Here is a 9,244-nt window from a genome sequence, read left to right as displayed (position 1 = left end):
CTCTGGCCTGACCCCTGGACACACCCTTACCCTCATTCCATATAAGGAACGAGCCAGACCCCCTCCGTAGCCAGCAAGCAAGGGAACCTTTTGTTTGTTCTCGCTGCACCCTGCCACAGCAGGTGGCCCAATAAAGCCTTGCCTGAATTTCTTGTCTGGCCTCTGATCAATTTCTATTGATGAAGGAGGCCAAGAATCCTGGTCAGTAACAAGCTGAGTATTTTTTGTGTCCCCCTAAACATGAGAAACTGAAGCAGAGAGTGTAGAAGGGCAGAGCAGGATTCTAGGCCAGAGTTCTTTCTATTAAACAGTGATTTTCTAACCCCAGAGTTGTTCAAGGTAAGCATCTTTATAAAAAACAAAATTCTCAGACTATTTTCTATTCTCAAAAAAGTTTACACCATCCATTGAAAATTTTAATTCAATTATGCCAATGCTTTCTACATTGTGGAAACATTATTTTAGGTTAGCCACGGAAAACTATTTTTATACTTACTTTTTATATTTATAAATACTATTATATATTAGAAAAGATACATAATCACCAGCCCCTAAGCTATTGTTACTTGGGATGAGACAAGCTTAAAGTGTTAGTGTATTTTAAATCAATTTTTTAAAAAATGTTAAATAACCATAGTAGAAGTGGTACCTCAAAATCACAAAAGTGATACACCATCGAGTGAAGTTTTGGAAACACCAGTATGGAGTATTGTCATAGCAAATAACTTAAGTGGAAGTATTGCAGAGTTTATTTAGTTGCAATATGGATTTATGAATTCATAAATAAACCAGTTATATTGTATTGATTTTAAAATTCTGTTTCTTTACCCACATCTAAAAGCAAACAGTGTAAAGTGCAAACTGATAATAGAAAAGCTTGTCTAACTACATTAAAGTGTTTATGCTTACATGTAATTTTGAGCATTTGATTTCTCTGAAGGAGGATGGGGGAAGAAATGTCCTTAGTTTTCCAAGTCTTTGATTCCAAAAACCAGTCTTCGAAGCTCCAGCAGATATATTAATCATTAAAAATGTCTATGTTACTGAAATGTGAAATCTGTTAAAGAAATTAAATTATTAGATTTTATATGTTATTATCATAACATTCTGAAGAACTAAATTTCGGAGGAAGAAGAGCTTCAGGAAAATGATGGAGGGCATCTTTTCACTGCTGTGTGAATTAGAACAAGTCAGACATCCTTAATTATTCTATACTATTTTTCATGGGATAATTTGGTGTAGTTTATAAAAGTGTACATTGGAAACAAGAAACCAGTATTCCAGTTTATTATTCAATAAATATATATGAATGCCTATGACATGCTAAACATTGTGTTGAGGACACAGGTGTTAACAAGATAGTTAAGGTCCTTAAATTCATGGACGAATATTCTAGTATTTGAAGACTGTCAATAGATATGTAAATTAATAAGTGAATTAGGTCATTTCAGATAGTGATAAACTCCTAGAAGGAAATAGAAAGAGGTGATGTAGCAGAGCGTGTCATTTCCTCTTTGTCATAACTGTGTGACATTGAGGAAGTTCTTTAATTACTCTGGGACCCAGTTTCCTATTCAGTAAAATGTGGAGAATGATATGGGGGAGGGGTAACCAGATGATCATGGGAGGCTCCTTCTAAATCTAAGATCTTTGTTTCTCCCTCTGACTCTTTCAGGAACTGCAGGCAAGCAGCAAAGGAGAGAAGAGGTGGGAACAGACAGAAAGCAGCAGCATTAAGGGAAGATGGAATCAGAAGAGAAAAGGTGTATCTTTGCATGCTTGTCTGACAGCCAACAGAACAAAACTGAGTTAGAAATACACATACACGTATGTATGCATGTATAGTATGTATGTAGGTAACAACCTTAGCATTGTAACCAATTGTTTTCTTTTACAACTTATCCTTAGAAAATGACCTAAAAAATGGTGATCAGTTTTTGTTTGTTTGTTTTTTTGTTTTAAGATTTAAAAGGAAACTTTCCAGGAAAAATTTCCTGCTGCAAATGACTAATTGGATACTCTATTTAAGCATACAAGTTTGTTGCCATTAAGTGATGCTTAACAGATTTTTCCCTTTGCAGAGATTTACATGACATGGTATTAAATTCTCTGGAATGTTTCCACTGTGTTCTGAAGTAGTTAGTTATTTTCTTTTTCTCCTCCAGGTGCAAAATGAGTTGATAACAAACAGAAGCTGACTTGTCATTGCTGTGTTCCTACTTGAGCTTGGAAAAATACCAACACAAAACAAATACCATCACCACCATCACCTCCAGCTCCATCATCGTGTGTTATTTTCTTTCTCCAGGATTGCTTTCTGAAGCACTTTAGATATGTTATACATAAATATTGACATATTTTTCAGAAATTGTGCCTTCATTTTTTTTTGCTAATCACTGATGCTGCACTATTTGCCAAATTCTTCCTTTTCATTTTAATTTATTTCTCTCTATAACCAAAAGTGTGATCTTGAATTTGAGTAAATTTTAAGTGATTCATTTTTAGTTTTTCTAGTTCTGGAATACAAGCTTTCTCTTACAATAAGGAGGCTTTTAAATATATTTTCTTGCTTGCTTTTCAAATTCCATTGTTTTTTTTTATTCCTTTGTTTCTTTTTCAAAATCTATTGGTTTTGATTCAATTTAGTTCCACAAATACATATATATAGATAGTCTACTACATACCAACTACTGATTCAAATGTTAGAGTTATAAAAATGAAAAGGTTAGTATTGTTGCCATCTTGCTAGTAACTCTTTGTTTAGTTCTTTACAATTAATAAAGTGGCCTCACCTATGTTTCTCAGCTAATAATCACATTAAATATGTATGACAGGTAGGATTCATTTTATGGATCAGGAAACTAGAGTCCAAAGAAAGTGGCCCTAAATGAACCCATAGTCCAACAAACTCTTCCACTAGCTTATGATTTGTTTGAGAAGTTGTAATAGTTTTTAGGATGAAAAAGCACATCCTCCTTAAGAACAAGAGGGTTTTATGTTTTCTTATAGTGCTTTATAGATCCACTTAGAAGTAAGCTTTCTACATTTCATATACGAAGCACATGGGAATAATTTTGCTAATGAGGCTGGATGGGAAGAGGAATCTGGGTTTAATTCTTTGGCATCAACTTCAAACTAAAACGACCTATGGCCAATAAAAAATCAAATTTGAAACACTTTTTGAAGTATTTGGCTCATTTAAAAATCTTTTCTATGTTTAAATCTATACTTAAAATAACCTTTAATATCTTAAAAAAAAAGAATTGCCAAATTTATGACAATCTTATGTATGATATCTTCTTAGAGAGCAAGACATCAATCTTTTTAAGTTGTTTCTTTTTCTTGATTTCTAATAAATTGTAAAATAAAAATAATTTCACAAATTGCTATTTCTTATTATTACCTTTCATCTTCTCTGCACTCCCCAACCCCCAGAATTTGAGGAATGATAATTTTCACGTACCATCTCCCAGATTTTGTATTGCCGAGAAAGTAAAAATAATGTAAATGAGCATAATTACCTCAGACCTAAATGCATAATTGTAGAATATACTATATATATCATGGTATTGAAAAAACAACATGCTGCTTAAGGAGGAACCAAAGAGAACATTCTAACTGATACTCTCCTCAAGCTAACTGAGGAATGAGTTTCCCTGGAATTTAAAAATCCTTTTTTCTCAAAAGTAGTGATGGGATTCAGGACACGCTACTCCAAAATATGGCACCTTGGCATAGTGAATATTTTAAGTTGGAGGAGTTTGAGAAAACAGAAGCCAGAGGCTCACTGTGACCTTCCCACTGTCCTTCTCCCCTGAAACAGGCTATAAAACCCTCGTGTGAAAGGTGTCCTCCCTATACCTGGAGGAAAGGAGCATCTTTGTCTCTGAAGACAAAGGGACTGAGAAGAATCCAAACAAAGAGGCCTTGCTAGGTTTCCCCCAGTTTACTATATTTACCTTACACTCCTTAACCTGTCATATTCCTCCACAGCTGTCCATACTTCATAAATGCTAGCACAAATACACTCAGATCTGTTTCTTCGGATCTTCATTTCCTTATGAAGATTCCTGTGTCATGTAAAACTTATATTAAATACATTGCATACTTATTTCCTATTAATCTGTCTCTGTCAGTTTAATTTTTAGACCCAACCAGGAACCCTAAGAGGTGAGAATAACTTTCCTCCGCCACAGTACAGTTACAGTAGCAAAGGTATAACATGGCTTTGTATGAATCAAAGCAGTGGAACAATAAGAACTTTACAAAAATTACTTGGAGATGGTTGAACATCTCTTAAAGAATTATAGGAGAATATCTTCTCTCTCTTCTTTATGTTTTAGAGGCTAGCACTTGCCAAGGCATTGCAGTAAATGGATGGTTTCCCATTACATTTCCCCTGCAGAGTAAATTCTGTGGATGTGTTTCCCTAATAGTACTAATTACATTACCAGATGTTGCTCTCACTTTCTTCTTTGCCCTAATGGGACATAGATTTCCTATGTTGAAATTGTCACTTATTTGTTATATTTGTCCAGTGTTTTAAACATTATGTGGGTCCTTTATTTGCTTTTGAACACTCAACAGTCTAAAGATTAAAATTTGACATGAAAGCCAATTATGACGAAGATAGGAATTATATTACTCATTACACTACTACTAACCATGCTATACTAGTATAGTTACCCTGGACTTCTGTATGATACTAACCTTGAGCTATCCATTTTCATTGTCAGTATAAATAAAGTTTTCATAGGAAGTAGTTTATTGGAACTGGTTGATATCTAAATGAAATTAAAAAAATAATTTTTCATAATATGGGCAGAAAAGTATTAAAAATTAGACATCATCATCATAAAACACCAAAAGCTGTACTTGTATAAAATAATTTAATGCAATATTTTGAGAAAAATACAATTGTCAAAATCAATACATTTTTAATTAAATCATAAAAATCTTTTTTTCATTGTGTAATGTGGAGTCAAAAGTTTTTTCTATTGAGGTATATATGTGTGTGTGGAGACTCTATATGTATGTATATAAAATACGTATGTGTACAAATATATATGTACATATATATAATGTAACCACACTGAAATAAAAAAGGAAACTTTTTTTAAAGAGCGAGAAGAGATTTAACCCATTTGCTATTAAGCACAGAGAATTAAAACTTTTTAAAATAAATACTTCCCTAAGTTATCATTTCCATGTTATTTTCTATTAAGGGAAAGCTAGGTGGGAAAGCTAGAACAAACTAGACGAAAGGAAGAAAGGGAGGCTACCTCAACGGAAAGGTGAAGGGCTGTGGTGCCAGGGGAGATGGAAAGAGAAAGGAGCCAGAGGGAGAGAGCCCCAGGAAAAGGCGAGGCCAGCTCCTTCTCTCTCCCCATCCCTGGCCACACAACTTGCTCTTAGTAAGTTCCTGCCCACGGCTGCCAAGTCATCTCCATCTGAATGTGTCTTTTGCACCAGGGTTATTTCTAGCAGCCCTCTTGTCTCTGGTGGCTTGGAAGATTATGGTTTCAATGTTGACCCACTTGGCTTCTAGATGGCATCTGACTTACCACATATAGTGGATGCATCTGCTCTTCTCACACAGTTTCCACATTATCAAAGTTCCTCTCCGTTTTTGTTTCTGCCAAAGAAAGGCTTTTTTATTTTGCTAATAAGGACTCTGTGAAATGCTGGGGTTTGCTGGGGTGTGTGCCTGCAGTTTTTGTTGTTGTTGTTTTATTTATTTTTTTGAGAAACTGCTATTGTTGCTTCTAAGTGCACCTGGATGGTCTAATCATGTGTTTTAACATGTCATCCAGGAAGTCTAGAAGTTATTGTTATTTTATCTTTATGCTAATATTTTTCTTTTTAATATTTGCATTTAAAAAATTTCCCTAAAATCGAATGTCTATATGATATATATCAATATAGCTATCTGTCTCTCTCTATATATCATATATATTGACATGTATTTCAATATATCTATATGTAGTTTTGTCTTTCTAAAGCAAGGACATAAATGCTGAAGTCAATGATATGATCTCTGTTATAAAACAGCTGGACTACTCTTTACATGGAACAACCTCCCCATTACGTGGACTTCTAGGATATTGCTACTGAAGTCAAAACCGTGCAACTATAAGCATGAGTTAATTTTAAAGGAAGAAGGTGGAGCTCCTGGTAGATTCTTATTTTTATAGTTCATACTATTTCAGTTTTTTCAATGTGTCAGTCAATATTCTCAGCATCTTACATGGGCCATTTCATTTAATCGTTCTAATAATCCTATAAAATAGGTACTCTTACTATCTCCATTTCATAGGTGAGAAAATTGAGGCTTGTCCAAGATCACAGAAACCATTACCGACAAAGTCTGAAACTGAACTAAGGGCCAAATTCAGTCCTTGGGTGAGATATTTCTTGCCTCAGGTCTTCCACAGAAGAACTCAACGAGAAATAACAGCATCTGGATAAATATAAAATATAAATATAAAATATAAAATAATATTGTGAACTTACGTTAACTGAGAACCAACAATGTGTCAAGTACTGTCTAGATCCTTCAAATATTCTTCATTATTATTTTATCATTCCATCAGTCTTTGTGGTGAGAGGTTAGGTTAAGCTTAACAACTACCAACTACCAAGGACAATTGAGGTCACTGTTGCTCCAAAGCTTGTACGGTCCCCATTATTAATCATCAAGGCTATAGGAAATCAACCAGGAAATGTGAGCTTTTCTCCTTAGCAAAGTTGGTAAGATTAGTTACAGTTAATATATCTCTGCACCAGCAGACCCATCTCCCAAGGGTAGACATGAGACAGATGGGGAGACAATGTTTTTCTCGTATAATTCAGGTTTGCTTTTAGCATGCTATTAAGAATTAATTAAGAATTGATGCACTCCCCATTTGTCTGCTCTGAGAAAAAACATAAATGGTTTCTTGGAATTATGTAGACCTGAAGTGCTTGAAAAGTGAGTCTCATTTTGATTGAATTAACTAGAGATGTTCTCTGAAAGGATTAACTCAATCATATATCAACCATTTAGGACAAACAAGAATAAGCTTTTCCTTCCTGCCTTCAGTTATGCATTCATATTCATTTACTCAACAAATATTTACTGAATACCTACTATATGTAAGGCTAAGCACTTCTTTACCTTAAAATCTGGCAGCAAACATATGACATGGGGAGCTGCAAGTTTCCAGCATGGAGGGGTATGAGATGCGTTCGTCCAGAAAAGAGGATCTGAGAGTTCTGACCAGAGTGATGTGAAGAGGCTTTCTGGGAGAGCTGGCATGTGCTCAGGTCCTTGGAGGAAGGGGGGACAGTGACAGGTAAAGATGGCAAAGGGAGCCGCAAGACCCACGCAGAGGAGGCGTCCTGTGCAGAGGCAGAGCAGAGACCCAGGAGTAGTGAGCGGTGTAGCGAAAGCTATGGCAAAAAAGATAGCTGGGGTTAGACTGTGAAGGGCTTTGAGTATTATGATAAAGGGTTTAAACCTTACTCACATGTAGGCCTGTGGTTCTCAAAGTGAGATCTCCAGTCCAATAGCATCAGCATCGCTTCAGGCTCTACCCCGGACTTATCGCATCAGAATCTCTGAGAGGTGGGGCTTAGCATCTGCAGTTTAACAGACCCTCCAAGTGATGTTGATGCCTGCTACAGGTTGAGAACCAGTGCTGTAGTCAGCCTTGCTAAACTGCTCTGTGGGCCATGAATGGGGGACAGGGGTACTGGAAGTCATCATCTCCCTTATCCTCAGGGTAGTTACACAGGCCCTGGAGAAGCTAGAGCTCCTAGCGATGACAGCCACTTACACTAGCAACCTCTCTTTCATGCTAGGGTACAAACTCCTTGATCTGAAAAGGAAGCAGGTGTCGGCCCAGGGGCCAAATCTGCCAGATGGCCTGTTTTTGTGTGCCACTCCCGTCCCCCAAGTTAAGAATGGCTTTTACATTGTTTTTATGTTTGGCTTTTACATTTTTAAAGAGTTGTTAAAAAAAAGAAAAGGAAGAGAGGAAAGAAGAAGAAAATGAAGAGGAAGAAGGACGTGGACGAAAAGGAGAGGAGAGAGTGTGATGGAATGTGGCCTGCAAAACCTAAAGTATCTACTTCCTGATTCTTTATAGAAAAGGTTTACTGACCCCTGGTGTAGACAGGGAGAAACTGTTTTTGAGAAGAAGAGTGATAGGTCCAAAGAATGAATTAAGGATATTTAATATAATAACAGTATGCAGAAAAGAAAAATTGAAAAGAGCAAGAAGCAGAGAAGCCAAATGTGGAACACAAGTGGGATCGTAAAGATCTAAACCATGCAATGCTGTTTGAGCAGAAAAAAGGAAATGGGTCTTTAATACTTATAGAAACAATATAACTTAACTTTCAGTTGACCCAAGTGCTATGCCATAGCAAGGTTCTCAACAACTGGAGAAATCATAGACTGTGTCCAGTTCAGCAATTTCTTGGGGTTTGGTTTGGTTTAGTTTTGAGGGAGTAGGACAGTGTTGAGAGCATGAACTCTGGAGCTCTTGTCTAGTGTAGAGGAAAAAACCTAATCTCTAAGTGCTTAGTGGGTGTTTCAGATTATCTCCACAATATTTAATTATTGCATAGAACAGTGATATGTATAGAAATCAACCAGTTATCTTCTTAAAAGGCCAACTCCAGTTCAAAATTCTGGATGGGGCCTGAGATTCTTCATTTCTAAGACGTTCCCAAGTAGGGACCACACTTTCAGTAGCAAAGTTCTAGACTGAACACCAGTGGTTATTTGAAAAGCAAACTTTTAAGGTCACATATTAAGCATGGGAAATAATTCCTCCATCCACAGAAATCAAAGGCACCTTTTCTGCCGTAATACATGATTTAATTGGTTACCAAAGCACACCTGCCCCTGCAGTTGGTCACTGGAAATTCTGTCCTCTCAGAGTGGTAGTTTTTAGGGACAAGTGCCTGGATAGAGAATAAAGCGTAGGATGGAATAAAGGTTAGAAAAGGAAGATAATGGATACAGTGGGTGGAGAAGACAGGACCGATCCTCCCATAGTGGCCAGGGACAGTCTATCTAGTGGTTTGGGGAGCCACACTCCGACTTCGAATCCAGGGTCCTCAACTTAATAGCTGTGTGATCTTACACAAATTATTTACCTTCTTCTGCCATGGTTTCTCATCCATAGATGGGGATAACAAATCCTCAAAGAGCAGTTAGTTACAGGGAGTAAAAGCGATAATGTCAGAAAATAAT

Source organism: Globicephala melas, chromosome 7 (genome assembly GCF_963455315.2).
Source record: "Globicephala melas chromosome 7, mGloMel1.2, whole genome shotgun sequence".
Lineage (NCBI taxonomy): Eukaryota > Metazoa > Chordata > Mammalia > Artiodactyla > Delphinidae > Globicephala > Globicephala melas.
This window is presented reverse-complemented; position numbering follows the sequence as displayed.